At 49.7% G+C, this 18,563-nt stretch overlaps 1 protein-coding gene across 2 annotated transcripts in view; it reads left to right on the forward strand.

Moving 5' to 3' along the window:
* The first annotated feature begins 218 nt into the window (after positions 1-218).
* Positions 219-18,563, forward strand: part of LOC134966033 (zinc finger protein 239-like) — a 118,328-nt gene continuing 99,983 nt past the window's right edge. Inside the window, exon 1 of one of the 2 annotated variants that reach the window (XM_063942492.1) lies at positions 219-346. The gene's annotated coding sequence lies outside the window, so the exon portion shown is untranslated. Of the gene's footprint in view, positions 434-18,563 lie in introns of both variants that reach the window. The other variant, XM_063942493.1, reaches the window with a different exon arrangement.

Genomic DNA, 18,563 nt, shown 5'->3' on the forward strand with positions numbered 1-18,563 from the left:
TGCAGAACTGAATGGTGAATTCCTGGTATGTGCTGTAGGAGGTGTGACACCTCCAGAATGGCAGCACTGGTGTCTTGTACGCGTACACAGTGAGTGAGGTGGAGCATGTGCAGAATATTTCAAGGTTTTAAAGGCAATGGCGGTACACTGTTCTTCTGTCGCTGTGCAAATAATGCCACATCCAAGATGTCCTCCGAGACGGGACGGTCATGTGACCATGCCGCCTTCGCCGTTGCTGGGAGGTGACGCCATGACCCCTCCCACAAGCAGGGCATCTGTCTGGTTGTGATGGAAACGGCGTTGAGGCCCTGACCTCCGACCCTGGGGCTGCCCGGAGAGGGACGAGGTGAGGAGGCGGGGTCACGTGACAGTGGGGGGTCGCCGCCGGGCCGTCAGAGTGGGCGGCTGACGTCACGTTGTATTGGGGGTGATGGTGAGCAGCAGTGTTATTACATAGGGGTGTAATAGATAGAGAATGTATGCACAGCTACTGCCCTAACGCACATGAGACAGTGAGGACCTGGTGTGCTGTGTTCTCTCATATGGTATCTGCATAGGACAGTACACACCTTACCTGGCAGTAACATTCCATAGGATGTCATGATATTACATGCTATATATTACATTACAGAACACCGGCTCCTATATGATGTGTGGGGTTATGTGGTGATACCCTATCCATTACATGACACAGCTGTAAGCATTACATAATATAGGTGTTTAATGAAATCTGCACCCACATGATAGAGCTTGTGGAGGAGATGTACTAAGGGGCTAATTCAGGTTGGATCGCAAATAGCCATCCGTCCAGAATTTTTATGATCGTCACGTGGGCGCATATGTGCAGGGTCCGACCTGCCATGCACCCGCATTTACTGTGGGTGCCCCGCAGAAAATGCCAACCCCTCTTCCTGTCAATCAGACAGAGGCGTTTGAGGGACGGGTGCAATGCTCCATTTTCTAGGCGGAGACAGAGCGTTGTCAGGGCGCAGCTTCAAAACGGGGTCGGCGGCAGTCAAACGGTGGGCGTGATCGGGTCGGCTGCGTGACATCACATGCAGCCGCTACAATCACAAAAATGGCGGCAAGCAGGATACCCTATTCTTATCGATAACGCTGAAATTGCGGTGCGACCACAATTTCAGCGTGTGTGTGTGGGGGGCGGTTAGCAAGCTGGCCAGTCTTGCCCTGCGATGGGTCGCCCTCAGCATGCGATCCAAAGGATTGCAAATCCTGCTACTTTGCAGAATTTGCAATCCTTACTGAGTCATGTCCTAAGCCTTGAAAACTTATAGAGTGGATGGAGATAAAGGGGGACATTTACTAAGCAGTGATAAGAACGGAGAAGTGAGCCAGTGGAGAAATTTCCCCATCAACCAATCAGCAGCTCTGTATCATTTTATAGTATGCAAATTATAGATGTTACTTCAGTGCTGATTGGTTGCCATGGGCACTTCTCCACTGGCTCACTTCTCCGCACTTATCACTGCTTAGTAAATGTACCCCAACGTACCAGCCAGTCAGCTCCTAACTTTCATATCACAGGCTGTGTTTGAAAAATGTCAGCTAGGAGCTGATTGGTTGGTGTTTTATCTCTCTACACTTTGTCACTCTTCAAGTCTTAGTACATCTGCCTCTGTCATGAGAAACTCCCGTACATATAAGAATAGTGAAGACTGAATATGCATTACATGAACGTAATGACATCAGCGTCTTATTACATATGAAAGACCCTTTATAACATGATGTTAGTATAGCCACATATCTGGGTACACATCTGCTGTACAGTAGGTCTGGACATATTTCTCCATAACTGAGACGTCTGGACCCATTGTTGGGTCCCATCAATGTTGTGCAGAAAATGAGTGGTTGGACTTTGCATTTTAACTGGTGGGAAATGCATCAATTCCTCAGCATATGGACGTAACAGATCCTACAAATGAATACTAGGCGATTATAGGGTGTACAGCCACTATCACCATAATGTTCTAAAATACGTGTCCTAGCTTCCCCCAGCACTGACTGAGATCCCAGTGAAAGCCCTCCCAAAGCTACACTATCATACCATGTACTCCTTGTGTATAGGTCCGGAGTGGCTACTGGTATGCATCCCTCCCAACATGACCCTCTCCAGGAGGGACAAATGCTCTGCTTCTGGACTTTTCTCTTCATTTATGATTTCCGGCACCTGTGCTGATCAGGTAAATGGATAAGAAAGGTGTTTCAGCACAGGTGATGGCAATCATAGATTAAGAGGGAAGTCCAGGAGCAGAGCATTGTGTTCCTCCTGGAGAGGGTCATGTTGGGAGGTATGAGTATGTACCCTGCTCAAAAAAAATAAAGGGAACACTAAAATAACACATCCTGTATCTGAATGAATGAAATATTCTTATTAAATACTTTGTTCTTTACATAGTTGAATGTGCTGACAACAAAATCACACAAAAATTATCAATGGAAATCAAATTTATTAACCCATGGAGGTCTGAATTTGGAGTCACCCTCAAAATTAAAGCGGAAACACACACTACAGGCTGATCCAAATTTGATGTAATGTCCTTAAAACAAGTCAAAATGAGGCTCAGTAGTGTGTGTGGCCTCCACGTGCCTGTATGACCTCCCTACAACGCCTGGGCATGCTCCTGATGAGGTGGCGGATGGTCTCCTGAGGGATCTCCTCTCAGACCTGGCTAAAGCATCCGCCAACTCCTGGACAGTCTGTGGTGCAACGTGGCGTTGATGGATGGAGCGAGACATGATGTCCCAGATGTGCTCAATTGGATTCAGGTCTGGGGAACGGGCGGGCCAGTCCATAGCATCAATGCCTTCGTCTTGCAGGAACTGCTGACACACTCCAGCCACATGAGGTCTAGCATTGTCTTGCATTAGGAGGAACCCAGGGCCAACCGCACCAGCATATGGTCTCACAAGGGGTCTGAGGATCTCATCTCGGTACCTAATGGCAGTCAGGCTACCTCTGGCGAGCACATGGAGGGCTGTGCGGCCCCCCAAAGAAATGCCACCCCACACCATTACTGACCCACTGCCAAACCGGTCATGCTGGAGGATGTTGCAGGCAGCAGAACGTTCACCTTGGCGTCTCCAGACTCTGTCACGTCTGTCACATGTGCTCAGTGAGAACCTGCTTTCATCTGTGAAGAGCACAGGGTGCCAGTGACGAATTTGCCAATCTTGGTGTTCTCTGGCAGATGCCAAACGTCCTGCACGGTGTTGGGCTGTAAGCACAACCCCCACCTGTGGACGTCGGGCCCTCATTCCACCCTCATGGAGTCTGTTTCTGATCGTTTGAGTAGACACATGCACATTTGTGGCTTGCTGGAGGTCATTTTGCAGGGCTCTGGCAGTGCTCCTCCTGTTCCTCCTTGCACAAAGGCGGAGGTAGCGGTCCTGCTGCTGGGTTGTTGCCCTCCTACGGCCTCCTCCACGTCTCCTGATGTACTGGCCTGTCTCCTGGTAGCCCCTCCATGCTCTGGACACTACGCTGACAGACACAGCAAACCTTCTTGCCACAGCTCGCATTGATGTGCCATCCTGGATGAGCTGCACTACCTGAGCCACTTGTGTGGGTTGTAGGGAGGTCATACAGGCACGTGGAGGCCACACACACTACTGAGCCTCATTTTGACTTGTTTTAAGGACATTACATCAAAGTTGGATCAGCCTGTAGTATATTTTTCCACTTTAATTTTGAGGGTGACTCCAAATCCAGACCTCCATGGGTTAATAAATTTGATTTCCATTGAAAATTTTTGTGTGATTTTGTTGTCAGCACATTCAACTATGTAAAGAACAAAGTATTTAATAAGAATATTTCATTCATTCAGATCTAGGATGTGTTATTTTAGTGTTCCCTTTATTTTTTTGAGCAGTGTACATAACCGCATTCAGTAATGTTGCACTGTTATTCAGAGAAGGGTCACACACCTACAGAGACCCCTCTTAGTTACGGAATATTTCTCATACGTCCTAGAGGATGCTGGGGATGCTTCAAGAACCATGGGGTATAGACGGGATCCGCAGGAGACATGGGCACTTTAAGACTTTAAATGGGTGTGAACTGGCTCCTCCCTCTATGCCCCTCCTCCAGACTCCAGTTAGATTCTGTGCCCAGGGAGACTGGTCACAAACAGGGGAGCTCTACTGAGTTTCTCTGAGAAGACTTTGTTAGGTTTTTTATGTTCAGGGAGCTCTGCTGGCAACAGGCTCCCTGCTTCGAGGGACTGAGGGGAGAGAAGCAGACCTACTTCTGTGAGTTCAAAGGCTCTGCTTCTTAGGCTACTGGACACCATTAGCTCCAGAGGGTTTGATCACTTGGTACGCCTAGCTGCTCGTTCCCTGAGCCGCACCGTCACACCCCCCCTTGCAGAGCCAGAAGAAAGAAGCCGGGTGAGTAAAAGAAGAAACGAAGACTTCAGTGACGGCAGAAGACTTCAGGTCCTGAGCTACCGCGCAGCGGTCGCGCTGTGCACCATGCTCCCAAACACACAGCGGCACTGACAGGGTGCAGTGCGCAGGGGGGGGCGCCCTGGGCAGCATGGGGACCTGAAAGGACTGGCAAAAGTTATATGAAAAGTGCCTAGGCACTCAATATAGACCCCCGCCAGTATAAAAATGTTAAAATGAGCGGGACTGAAGCACGCCGGTGAGGGGGCGTGGCTTAGTCCCCACAGCTCTGACCTGCGCCATTTTCTCCTCACAGAAGCTGCAGAGACACTGGCCCTGACCTCCACACTGCTGTACAAGTAACAGGGTGCAAAACGGGGGGGGGGGGGGGGGGGGGGTTGGGCACAGTAGATTTGGTGCTATTATCTTTATTATAAAAGCGCTAGCAGGTCTGAGGCATTGTGTGTAAAGTCTCAGTACCGGGTTGGGCGCTGGGTTGTGAGCTGGCAAACTCCCTCTGTGTCTTTCTAACAGGCTTTGCTGTAGGTCTGTCCCCTATAGCCCAGTGTGATTGTGGGTGTCGGTACTGTCGACATGTCTGAGGCTGAGTGCTCTTCCCAGGAGGAAGCCGGAGTGGGGACAGAAAAGGAGGTGGGAGTGACCCTGTCGGCACCGCCGACTGCTGAGTGGGTAAATATGTTGAGTGTTTTGAATGCAAATGTGGCTCGGTTGACTAAGAGATTAGATAAATCAGAGTCTAAGAACCAGACATGGAGGAAATCCATGGAAGATCATAGGCGTGCGCAGCACATTTTATTAGGGGGTGCACCGTCGGAGGTGTGTGTCTAGCACCATCTATTGATGGTCAACACAATATAATTATCCACCCTCGTACCAATCCTAATACATTGTCAGAAACACCCCTGATGGCACTCACTGCAATTACAGTGCTCCTCCTCAGCCTGTGCTGGCTACCCCTCTCTTTCCCCTGCAAGCTGCAGCAGCTTACTTACAAGTCAGCCACTCACTGACAGTCGCAGACTAGTACTGCTGCTGCTGGAAATAGAGTGACGTGTCAATGCTGCTCCCAGTATTGAATTTGTCTTCCTAAGAGGAACGCTGGCTGCATGCTGCTCCTCATCAGTGGCTGGCGTTGGCATAGCATAGAAGAAGAGAGGTGGGCGTGTGACGAGTGGGAGTGTGAGCAGCATGACGTCATCACGCCACACCCCGCTGTTTTTGTACACGGAGATGGAGCCGGGAGTTTGAAAGCCGGTTGGAGTGGCACCCTTGATTAACCCAGGCGTTTGGTCAGTAATACAGGGTGCAGCACAGAGGGGACAGTAATCAGCCTGCTCGGCGATCGCTGCATCAGGCGCGTGAGTTCGGCGTGCCGGACATTAGGGGGTGCCTGTGCGCACCAGGCACCCCCCCTGCACACGCCTATGTGGAAGATGCATTGTCACAAGCTCAGACCCCTTCGGGTTCACAGAAACGTGCATTTACCCAGATAGCAGATACAGATACCGACACGTATATTTACTAAGCTCCCGATTTGATTCGATTTTGACCGATTTGGTGTTTTTTCCTCAAAGTGTCATCTCGGGAATTTACTAAACTCAAATCTCGGCAGTGATGAGGGCATTCGTATTTTTTTTTAAATCAAAGAAAAAAAATACGAATGAATACACCTTCGGTCAAATACAGCTGTTATTTGATACAACTCGGTAATTTACTAAAAATTCTATTTCGCAAACACTGCCGGCAATAGCCAAACACTGCCGTGAAAAAATACAAATCGTAAAAAAAAGCAGTTTTAAAATAGACCTGCTTTTTTTTACCGTGTTCTGATAGGCATGCACGGATCCGTGAGATCCGTGCATGTTTATCAGTGGTAAGGGGTGGGAAAGTGTTACATTTTTTACAAAAAAATGCGTGGGGTCCCGCCTCCTAAGCAAAACCAGCCTCGGGCTCTTTGAGCCGGACCTGGTTGAAAAAATATGGGGGAAAAATTGACCGGGGTTCCCCCATATTTGATCAACCAGCACCGGGCTCTGTGCCTGGTGCAAAAAATACGGGGGACAAAAAGCGTAGGGGTCCCCCGTATTTTTTGAACCAGCACCGGGCTCCACTAGTCAGAGAGATAATGCCACAGCCGGGGGACACTTTTATATAGGTCCCTGCGACCCGGGCATTAAATCACTAACTAGTCACCCCTGGCCGGGGTACCCTGGAGGAGTGGGGACCCCTTAAATCAAGGGGTCCCCCCCTCCAGCCACCCAAGAGCCAGGGGTGAAGCCTGAGGCTGTCCCCCCCATCCAAGGGCGGCGGATGGGAGGCTGATAGCCTTGTGAAAAAATAAGAATATTGTTTTTTGTAGCAGTACTACAAGTCCCAGCAAGCCTCCCCCGCAAGCTGGTACTTGGAGAACCACAAGTACCAGCATGCGGTGGAAAAACGGGCCCGCTGGTACGTGTAGTACTACTACAAAAAAATACCCAACAAAAAACAGGACACACGCACCGTGACAGTAAAACTTTATTACATACATGCACACCTACATACATACATACTTACCTATGTTCACACGAGGCTCGGTCCACTTCTCCATGTAGACTCCACGGGGTACCTGTGAAAATAATTATACTCACATAATCCAGGGTAGCTTGTGTCCTCTGTATAATCCACGTACTTGGCAAAAAAACAAACCGGAAACCCGAACCACGCACTGAAAGGGGTCCCATGTTTACACATGGGACCCCTTTCCCCGACTGCCGGGACCCCCCCTGACTCCTGTCAAAGAGGGTCCCTTCAGCCAATCAGGGAGCGCCACGTCGTGGCACTCTCCTGATTGGCTGTGCGCTCCTGTACTGTCAGTGAGGCTGCGCACTGAAGATACAATGTAGCGCATAGGCGCTCCATTGTATCCAATGGTGGGAACTTTGCGGTCAGCGGTTGAGGTTACTCGCGGTCAACCGCTGACCGCAAAGTTCCCACCATTGGATACAGTGCGTGGTTCGGTTTCCGGTTTGTTTTTTTGCCAAGTACGTGGATTATAAAGAGGACACAAGCTACCCTGGATTATGAGAGTATAATTATTTTCACAGGTACCCCGTGTAGTCTACATGGAGAAGTGGACCGAGCCTCGTGTGAACATAGGTAAGTATGTATGTATGTAGGTGTGCATGTATGTAATAAAGTTTTACTGTCACGGTGTGTGTGTCCTGTTTTTTGTTGGGTATTTTTTTTGTAGTAGTACTACAGGTACCAGCAGGCCCGTTTTTCCACCGCATGCTGGTACTTGTGGTTCTTTAAGTACCAGCTTGTGGGGGAGGCTTGCTGGGACTTGTAGTACTGCTACAAAAAACAATATTCTTATTTTTTCAGAAGGCTATCAGCCCCCCATCCGCCGCCCTTGGATAGGGGGGGACAGCCTCGGGCTTCACCCCTGGCCCTTGGGTGGCTGGAGGGGGGGACCCCTTGATTTAAGGGGTCCCCAGTCCTCCAGGGTACCCCGGCCAGGGGTGACTAGTTAGTGATTTAATGCCAGGGCCGCAGGGACCTATATAAAAGTGTCCCCCGGCTGTGGCATTATCTCTCTGACTAGTGGAGCCCGGTGCTGGTTCAAAAAATACGGGGGACCCCTACACTTTTTGTCCACCGTATTTTTTGCACCAGGACCAGGCGCAGAGCCCGGTGCTGGTTGATCAAATATGGGGGAACCCCTGTCAATTTTTCCTCAATATTTTTTCAACCAGGACCGGCTCAAAGAGCCCAAGGCTGGTTTTGCTTAGGAGGGGGGACCCCACGCATTTTTTTTCTGGATTTTTAACACTTTATTTTATTTTTTACAGATCCGGCCGAGATTCATCGTGTTAATGTCGGCAGTGTTTTACTATTCACTCCCGTAAAACACTGGCCGAAATTACGAATTACATCGACATCGGAAAAAACGAAAATGCAGAATACGACAGCATAGTAAATCTGGCGTAAAAAATGTAAAAAGTTGCAAATTCACACATTCGATGTCATTCGTGTTTAATCTCCCTCCAAATCGGTACAAATACGAATTTTAGTAAATATACCCCACAGACTCTGATTCCAGTGTCGACTATAGTGATGCCAGATTAAATCCTAAACTGGCTAAGAGCATTCAGTACATGATTGTGGCGATAAAAGACGTATTACGTATCACCGAGGACCCTGCTGTTCCTGATACTAGGGTCTGTATGTTTAAAGGAAAGAAACCTGAGGTAGCGTTTCCTCCCTCTCATGAACTGAACGCTCTTTTTGAAAAGGCTTGGGAAAATCCTGACAAGAAGGTACAGGTTCCCAAAAGAATTCCAGTGGCATATCCGTTCCCCTCGGGGGACAGGGAAAAGTGGGAGTCAACCCCCACAGTGGACAAAGCTCTATTGCGTCTGTCCAAGAAGGTGGCGCTTCCGTCTCCAGACACGGCAGCCCTAAAGGATCCTGCGGATTGTAAGCAGGAAAATACACTAAAATCCATTTATGTCACTACAGGTTCGCTACTCAGGCCTGCCGTTGCTTCGGCATTGGTGAGTAGCGCTATTGAAAAGTGGACAGATAACTTGTCATCTGAGATAGATTCCCTAGACAGGGATAGCGTGCTTTTGACTCTGGGTCACATCAGGGACGCTGCAGCATATTTAAAAGAAGCTATAAGGGATATTGGCCTTTTGGGATCAAGGGCCAATGCCATGGCTGTCTCTGCTAGAAGGGCATTGTGGATTCATCAATTGAATGCTGATGCTGACTCGAAGAAGGCTATGGAGTCTCTACCGTTTAACGGTAGTGTCCTGTTTGGTGACGGCCTCACTGACCTGGTGTCTACGGCTACCGCGGGTAAGTCGTCATTTTTACCTTATGTTCCGGTACAACAGAAGAAAACGCCTCACTATCAGATGCAGTCCTTTCGGCCCAATAAATACAAAAAAGGACGAGGATCCTCCTTCCTTTCTGCGAGAGGAAGAGGAAAGGGAAAAAGGTCACAGGCTGTGGCAAGTTCCCAAGAACAGAAGTCCTCTCCGGCTTCTACCAAATCCACCGCATGATGTTGGGGCTCCTCTGTGGGAGTCCGCACCAGTGGGGGCACGTCTGAAACTCTTCAGTCAGGTCTGGGCTCGCTCAGCCCTGGATCCTTGGATATTAGAAATAGTGACCCAAGGGTACAAATTAGAGTTTCAAGACGTGCCCCCTCACCGATTTTTCAAATCGGCCTTGCCAGCTTCTCTTCCAGAAAGGGAGGTGGTATGCGCTGCGATACTAAAGCTCTGTCAAAATCAAGTCATTGTCACGGTACCCCCGTCACAACAGGGGGAGGGTTTTTATTCGAGTCTGTTTGTGGTACCAAAGCCGGATGGCTCAGTCAGACCGATTCTGAACCTAAAATCCCTCAATTTCTTTCTAAAAAAATTCAAATTCAAGATGGAATCTCTCTGAGCAGTGATCTCCAGTCTGGAGGAAGGGGATTTTATGATGTTATTCAACATAAAGGATGCCTACTTACACGTTCCTATATATCCTCCACATCAGGCTTACCTGAGGTTTGCTGTTTAGGATTGTCATTACCAATTTCAGACGTTGCCGTTTGGTCTGTCCACGGCTCCGAGGATTTTCACCTAGGTTATGGTGGAAATGATTGTTTTCCTGCGCAAGCAGGGAATCACAATTATCCCGTACTTGGACGATCTCCTCATAAAGGCGAGATCCAAGGAGCAATTGCTGAAAAACGTTACGCTCTCTCTGACGATTCTGCAACAACATGGTTGGCTCCTTAATTTGCCAAAATCACAATTGGTTCCGACGACACGGCTGTCGTTCCTGGGTATGATTCTGGATACAGAGTCTTTCTTCCAGTGGAAAAGGCTCTGGAAATACAGAACATGGTAAAACAGATTCTGACACCGGCAAGAGTGTCGATTCTTCAATGCACTCAGTTGCTGGGGAAGATGTTTGCGGCCTACGAGGCCATTCAGTATGGCAGGTTCCGTGCCAGGGTGTTTCAGTGGGACCTGTTGGACAAGTGGTCCGGGTCTCACCTGGACATGCACCAGAAAATTATCCTATCTTCCAGGACAAAGAGCAGAGCGGCAATGGCCGAGGCCACGAAGGTTCTTCGCTGGGCGGAAAGACATGCAAGCGCTCTGTCAGCGGTCTTTATTCCAGGAGTCGACAACTGGGAGGCAGACTTCCTCAGCAGACACGATCTCCATCCAGGAGAGTGGGGTCTTCATCAAGAGGTCTTTGCAGAAGTGAAAAGTCGTTGGGGAATTCCTCAAATAGACATGATGGCGTCCTGCCTCAACAAGAAACTTCAGAGATATTGTTCCAGGTCAAGGGACCCTCAAGAGGTAGCGGTGGACGCCCTAGTGACACCGTGGGTGTTTCCGTCGGTCTATGCATTCCCTCCACTTCCTCTCATTCCAAAGGTGATAAAGATAAGAAGAACAAGGGTTCAGGCGATACTCATTGTTCCAGATTGGCCAAGGAGGGCCTGGTATCCAGATCTACAAGAATTACTCATAGAAGATCCCTGGCCTCTTCCTCTACGGGAGGACCTGTTACAGCAAGGACCGTCCGTGTATCAAGACATACCGCGGCTGCGTTTGACGGCATGGCGGTTGAACGCCAAATCCTAGCCCGAAAGGGTATTCGCAGTGAAGTCATTCCCACACTTCTTCAGGCTAGAAAAGAAGTAACGGCAAAGCATTACCACCGTATTTGGAGGAAATATGTGTCTTGGTGTGAATCCAAGAAGGCTCCTATGGAAGAATTTCACCTGGGGCATTTGCTCCATTTTTTGCAAGCAGGTGTGGATGCGGGCCTAAAGTTGGGCTCTATTAAAGTACAAATTTCGGCTTTGTCAATCTTCTTTCAGAAAGAATTGGCCTCCCTTCCAGAAGTTCAGACCTTTGTGAAAGGCGTTCTGTACATCCAACCTCCATTTGTGCCCCCTGTGGCTCCGTGGGATCTTAATGTGGTATTGCGGTTCCTGCAATCTCATTGGTTTGAACCTTTACGTAAGGTTGAGCTAAAATTCCTTACTTGGAAAGTAGTCATGTTGTTGGCCTTGGCATCCGCAAGGCAGGTATCTGAATTGGCGGCTTAAGGGGAGAAGAAGCGAACCTACCTGCTTGCAGCTAGCTTGGGCTTCTTAGGCTACTGGACACCATTAGCTCCAGGGGGATCGACCGCAGGACCCGTCCTTGGTGTTCGTTCCCAGAGCCGCGCCGCCGTCCCCCTTACAGAGCCAGAAGCATGAAGATGGTCCGGAAAATCGGCGGCAGAAGACTTCAGTCTTCACCAAGGTAGCGCACAGCACTGCAGCTGTGCGCCATTGCTCCTCATACACACTTCACACTCCGGTCACTGAGGGTGCAGGGCGCTGGGGGGGGGGGCGCCCTGAGCAGCAATAAAAACACCTTGGCTGGCAAAATAATCACAATATATAGCCCCAGAGGCTATATATGTGATAATTACCCCTGCCAGAATCCATAAAAAAGCGGGAGAAAAGTCGGCGAAAAAGGGGCGGAGCTATCTCCCTCGGCACACTGGCGCCATTTTCTCTTCACAGTGTAGCTGGAAGACAGCTCCCCAGGCTCTCCCCTGTAGTTTTCAGGCTCAAAGGGTTAAAAAGAGAGGGGGGGCACTAAATTTAGGCGCAATATTGTTTATACAAGCAGCTATTGGGGAAAATTCACTCAGTGATAGTGTTTATCCCTACATTATATAGCGCTCTGGTGTGTGCTGGCATACTCTCTCTCTGTCTCCCCAAAGGGCTGTGTGGGGTCCTGTCCTCAGTCAGAGCATTCCCTGTGTGTGTGCGGTGTGTCGGTACGGCTGTGTCGACATGTTTGATGAGGAGGCTTATGTGGAGGCGGAGCAGATGCCGATAAATGGGATGTCGCCCCCTGTGGGCCGACACCAGAGTGGATGGATAGGTGGAAGGTATTAACCGACAGTGTCAACTCCTTACATAAAAGGCTGGATGACGTAACAGCTATGGGACAGCCGGCTTCTCAGCCCGCGCCTGCCCAGGCGTCTCAAAGGCCATCAGGGGCTCAAAAACGCCCGCTCCCTCAGATGGCAGACACTGATGTCGACACGGAGTCTGACTCCAGTGTCGACGAGGTTGAGACATATACACAATCCACTAGGAACATTCGTTACATGATCCCGGCAATAAAAAATGTGTTACACATTTCTGACATTAACCCAAGTACCACTAAAAAAGGGTTTTATGTTTGGGGAGAAAAAGCAGGCAGTGTTTTGTTCCCCCATCAAATGAGTGAATGAAGTGTGAAAAAGCGTGGGTTCCCCCGATAAGAAACTGGTAATTTCTAAAAAGTTACTGATGGCGTACCTTTTCCCGCCAGAGGATAAGTTACGCTGGGAGATATCCCCTAGGGTGGATAAGGCGCTCACACGTTTGTCAAAAAAGGTGGCACTGCCGTCTTAGGATACGGCCACTTTGAAGGTACCTGCTGATAAAAAGCAGGAGGCTATCCTGAAGTCTGTATTTACACACTCAGGTACTAGACTGAGACCTGCAGATAGTGCTGCTGCAGCGTGGTCTGTAACCCTGTCAAACAGGGATACTATTTTGCGAACATAAGTCGTCGTCTTATATATGAGGGATGCACAGAGGGATATTTTGCCGGCTGGCATCCAGAATTAATGCAATGTCCATTCTGTCAGGAGGGTATTAGAGACCCGACACTGGACAGGTGATGCTGACTTTAAAAGGCACAGAGAGCCTTATAAGGGTGAGGAATTGTTTGGGGATGGTCTCTGGGACCTCGTATCCACAGCAACAGCTGGGAAGAAATTTTTTTACCTCAGGTTTCCTCACAGCATAAGAAAGCACTGTATTATCAGGTACAGTCCTTTCGGCTTCAGAAAAGCAAGCGGGTCAAAGGCGCTTCCTTTCTGCACAGAGACGAGGGAAGAGGGAAAAAGCTGCACCAGTCAGCCAGTTCCCAGAATCAAAATTCTTCCCCCGCTTCCTCTGAGTCCACCGCATGACGCGGGGGCTCCACAGGCGTAGCCAGGTACGGTGGGGGGCCGCCTCAAAAATTTCAGCGATCAGTGGGCTCGCTCACAGGTGGATCCCTGGATCCTTCAAGTAGTATCTCAGGGGTACAGGCTGGAATTCGAGGCGTCTCCCCCCCGCCGTTTCCTCAAATCTGCCTTGCCGACAACTCCCTCAGGCAGGGAGGCTGTGCTAGAGGCAATTCACAAGCTGTATTCCCAGCAGGTGATAGTCAAGGTGCCCCTACTTCAACAAGGACGGGGTTACTATTCCACACTGTTTGTGGTACCGAAACCGGACGGTTCGGTGAGACCCATTTTAAATTTGAAGTCCTTGAACACATACATAAAAAAATTCAAGTTCAAGATGGAATCGCTCAGGGCGGTTATTGCAAGCCTGGAGGAGGGGGATTACATGGTATCCCTGGACATCAAGGATGCTTACCTACATGTCCCCATTTACCATCCTCACCAGGAGTACCTCAGATTTGTGGTACAGGATTGCCATTACCAATTCCAAACACTGCCGTTTGGACTGTCCACGGCACCGAGGGTCTTTACCAAGGTAATGGCAGAAATGATGATACTCCTTCGAAAAAAGGGAGTTTTTAATTATCCCGTACTTGGACGATCTCCTTATAAAGGCGAGGTCCATGGAGCAGTTGTTGGTCGGAGTAGCACTATCTCGGGAAGTGCTACAACAGCACGGATGGATTCTATACATTCCAAAGTCACAGCTGGTTCCTACCACACGCCTGCTGTTCCTGGGGATGGTTCTGGACACAGAACAGAAAAAAGTGTTTCTCCCGCAGGAGAAAGCCAAGGAGCTGTCATCTCTAGTCAGAGACCTCCTGAAACCAAAACAGGTATCGGTGCATCACTGCACACGAGTCCTGGGAAAAATGGTAGCTTCTTACGAAGCAAAATTCCGTTCGGCAGGTTCCATGCAAGAACCTTTCAGTGGGACCTCTTGGACAAGTGGTCGGAATCGCATCTTCAGATGCATCGGCTGATAACCCTGTCTCCAAGGACCAGGGTATCTCTACTGTGGTGGCTGCAGAGTGCTCATCTTCAAGAGGGCCGCAGATTCGGCATACAGGACTGGGTCCTGGTAACCACGGATGCCAGCCTTCGAGGCTGGGGGGCAGTCACACAGGGAAGAAATTTCCAAGGACTTGGGTCAAGTCAGGAGTCGTCCCTACACATAAATATTCTGGAACTGAGGGCCATTTACAATGCCCTAAGTCTGGCAAGGCCTCTGCTTCAAAACCAGCCGGTACTGATCCAATCAGACAACATCACGGCAGTCGCCCATGTAAACCGACAGGGTGGCACAAGAAGCAGGATGGCGATGGCAGAAGCCACAAGGATTCTCCGATGGGCGGAAAATCACGTCTTAGCTCTCTCAGCAGTGTTCATTCCGGGAGTGAACAACTGGGAAGCAGACTTCCTCAGCAGACACGACCGACACCCGGGAGAGTGGGGACTTCATCCAGAAGTCTTCCAACTGTTGGTAAACCGTTGGGAAAGGCCACAGGTGGACATGATGGCGTCCCGCCTAAACAAAAAACTAGATATTGCGCCAGGTCAAGGGACCCTCCGGCAATAGCTGTGGACGCTCTAGTGACACCGTGGGTGTAGCAGTCGGTTTATGTATTCCCTCCTCTGCCTCTCATACCAAAGGTACTGAGAATAATAAGAAAACGAGGAGTAAGAACGATACTCGTGGTTCCGGATGGGCCAAGAAGAGCTTGGTACCCAGAACTTCAAGAAATAATATCAGAGGACCCATGGCCTCTACCGCTCAGACAGGATCTGCTACATCAGGGGCCCTGTCTGTTCCAAGACTTACCGCGGCTGCGTTGGACGGCATGGCGGTTGAATTCCGGATCCTAAAGCAAAAGGGCATTCCGGAGGAAGTCATTCCTACGCTGATAAAAGCCAGGAAAGAAGTAACCGCAAACCATTATCACCGTATTTGGCGAAAATATGTTGCGTGGTGTGAGGCCAGGAAGGCCCCAACAGAGGAATTTCAGCTTGGTCGTTTTCTGCACTTCCTACTGTCAGGAGTGACTATGGGCCTAAATTTGGGTTCCATTAAGGTCCAGATTTCGGCTCTGTCGATTTTCTTCCAGAAAGTACTGGCTTCACTGCCTGGAGTTCAGACATTTGTAAAGGGAGTGCTACATATTCAGCCCCTTTTTTGTGCCTTCTGTGGCACCTTGGGATCTCAACGTGGTGTTGAGTTTCTTAAAATCACATTGGTTTGAGCCACTTAAAACTGTGGATTTGAAATATCTCACGTGGAAAGTGGTCATGTTATTGGCCTTGGCTTCGGCCAGGCGTGTGTCAGAATTGGCGGCTTTGTCATGTAAAAGCCCTTATCTGATTTTCCATATGGATAGGGCAGAATTGAGGACTCGTCCCCAGTTTCTCCCTAAGGTGGTATCAGCTTTTCTCTGACGTTCTAGTGGATGCTGGGAACTCCGAAAGGACCATGGGGAATAGCGGCTCCGCAGGAGACTGGGCACAACTAAAGAAAGCTTTTAGGTCACCTGGTGTGCACTGGCTCCTCCCACCATGACCCTCCTCCAAGCCTCAGTTAGATTTTGTGCCTGGCCGAGGTTGGATGCACACTAGGGGCTCTCCTGAGCTTCTAAAAAGAAAGTATATAATTAGGTTTTTTATTTTACAGTGAGACCTGCTGGCAACAGGCTCACTGCAGCGAGGGACTAAGGGGAGAAGAAGCGAACCTACCTGCTTGCAGCTAGCTTGGGCTTCTTAGGCTACTGGACACCATTAGCTCCAGAGGGATCGACCGCATGGAACAGGCCTTGGTGTTCGGTCCCGGAGCCGCGCCGCCGTCCCCCTTACAGAGCCAGAAGCAAGAAGAGGTCCGGAAAATCGGTGGCAGAAGACATCAGTCTTCACCAAGGTAGCGCACAGCACTGCAGCTGTGCGCCATTGCTCCTCATACACACTTCACACTTCGGTCACTGAGGGTGCAGGGCGCTAGGGGGGGGCGCCCTGAGCAGCAATAAAAACACCTTGGCTGGCAAAAATACCACAATATATAGCCCCAGAGGCTATATATGTGATAATTACTCCTGCCAGAATCCATAAAAAAGCGGGAGAAAAGTCTGCGAAAAAGGGGCGGAGCTATCTCCTTCAGCACACTGGCGCCATTTCTCCTTCACAGATCCGCTGGAAGGAAGCTCCCTGGCTCTCCCCTGCAGTTTACACTACAGAAAAGGGTAAACAAAGAGAGGGGGGGCACTAAATTTAGGCGCAGTATATATAACAGCAGCTATAGGGGACATAACTCAGTTAGTCCCTGCATTATATAGCGCTCTGGTGTGTGCTGGCATACTCTCACTCTGTCTCCCCAAAGGGCTTTTGTGGGTCCTGTCCTCTGTTAGAGCATTCCCTGTGTGTGTGCGGTGTGTCAGTACGGCTGTGTCGACATGTTTGATGAGGATAATGATGTGGAGGCGGAGCAGATGCCTATAGAAGGGATGTCACCCCCTGCGGGGCAGACACCTGAGTGGATGGACTTATGGAAGGAATTGCGTGCACGTGTCGATTCCTTACACAAAAAATTTGACGACATGCCAAATGCGGGACAGCCGGCTTCTCAGCTCGTGCCTGTCCAGGCGTCTCAAAGACCATTGGGGGCTCTAAAACGCCCACTACCTCAGATGGCAGACGCAGATGTCGACACGGATACTGACACCAGTGTCGACGACGATGAGTCTAGTCTAATGTCCACTAAGGCCATTCGTTGCATGATTGAAGCAATGAAAGAGGTGTTACAAATTTCTGATATAAACCCAGGTACCACTAAAAAGGGTATTATGTTTGGGGAGAAAAAACTACCCGTAGTTTTTTCCCCCATCAGAAGAATTAAATGAAGTGTGTGAAGAAGCGTGGGCTTTCCCTGATAAAAGATTGGTAATCTCTAAGAAGTTACTAATGGCGTTCCCTTTCCTGCCAGAGGATAGGTCACGTTGGGAGACACCCCCTAGGGTGGATAAAGCGCTCACACGTTTGTCTAAAAAGGTGGCACTACCGTCTCTGGATACGGCCGCCCTCAAGGAACCTGCTGATAGAAAGCAGGAGGCGATCCTGAAGTCTGTATATACACACTCAGGCATTATACTTAGACCAGCTATTGCGTCAGCATGGATGTGCAGTGCTGCCGCTGCGTGGTCAGATTCCCTGTCAGAAAATATTGACACCCTAGACAGGGACACTATTCTGCTAACCATAGAGCATATAAAAGACTCAGTCTTATACATGAGAGATGCACAGAGGGAGATCTGCCGGCTGGCATCTAAAATAAGTGCATTGTCCATTTCTGCTAGGAGAGGCTTATGGACTCGCCAGTGGACAGGGGATGCAGATTCAAAAAGGCACATGGAAGTTTTGCCTTATAAGGGTGAGGAGTTATTTGGGGATGGTCTCTCGGACCTAGTTTCCACAGCAACTGCTGGGAAGTCAGCATTTTTACCCCATGTTCCCTCACAGCCTAAAAAGGCGCCGTTTTATCAGGTACAGTCCTTTCGGACTCAGAAAAACAGGCGTGGAAAAGGCGGGTCCTTTCTGTCCAGAGGCAGAGGTAGGGAAAAAAGGCTGCACCAAACAGCAGGTTCCCAGGAGCAAAAGTCCCCCCCCCGCTTCTTCCAAGTCCGCCGCATGACGGTGGGGCTCCACAGGCGGAGCCAGGTGGGGTGGGGGGCCGCCTCAAAAACTTCAGCGATCAGTGGGCTCGCTCACAGGTGGATCCCTGGATCCTGCAAATAGTATCTCAAGGGTACAAACTGGAATTCGAGGCGTCTCCACCCCACCGGTTCCTAAAATCTGCCTTGCCGATTACTCCTTCAGACAGGGAGGCTGTGCTAGCGGCAATTCACAAGCTTACCTGCATGTCCCCATTTACTATCCTCACCAGGAGTACCTCAGATTTGTGGTACAGGATTGCCATTACCAATTCCAGACGCTGCCGTTTGGACTCTCCACGGCACCGAGGGTGTTTACCAAGGTAATGGCGGAAATGATGATACTCCTTCGAAGAAAGGGAGTTTTAATTATCCCATACTTGGACG

Source organism: Pseudophryne corroboree, chromosome 10 (genome assembly GCF_028390025.1).
Source record: "Pseudophryne corroboree isolate aPseCor3 chromosome 10, aPseCor3.hap2, whole genome shotgun sequence".
Lineage (NCBI taxonomy): Eukaryota > Metazoa > Chordata > Amphibia > Anura > Myobatrachidae > Pseudophryne > Pseudophryne corroboree.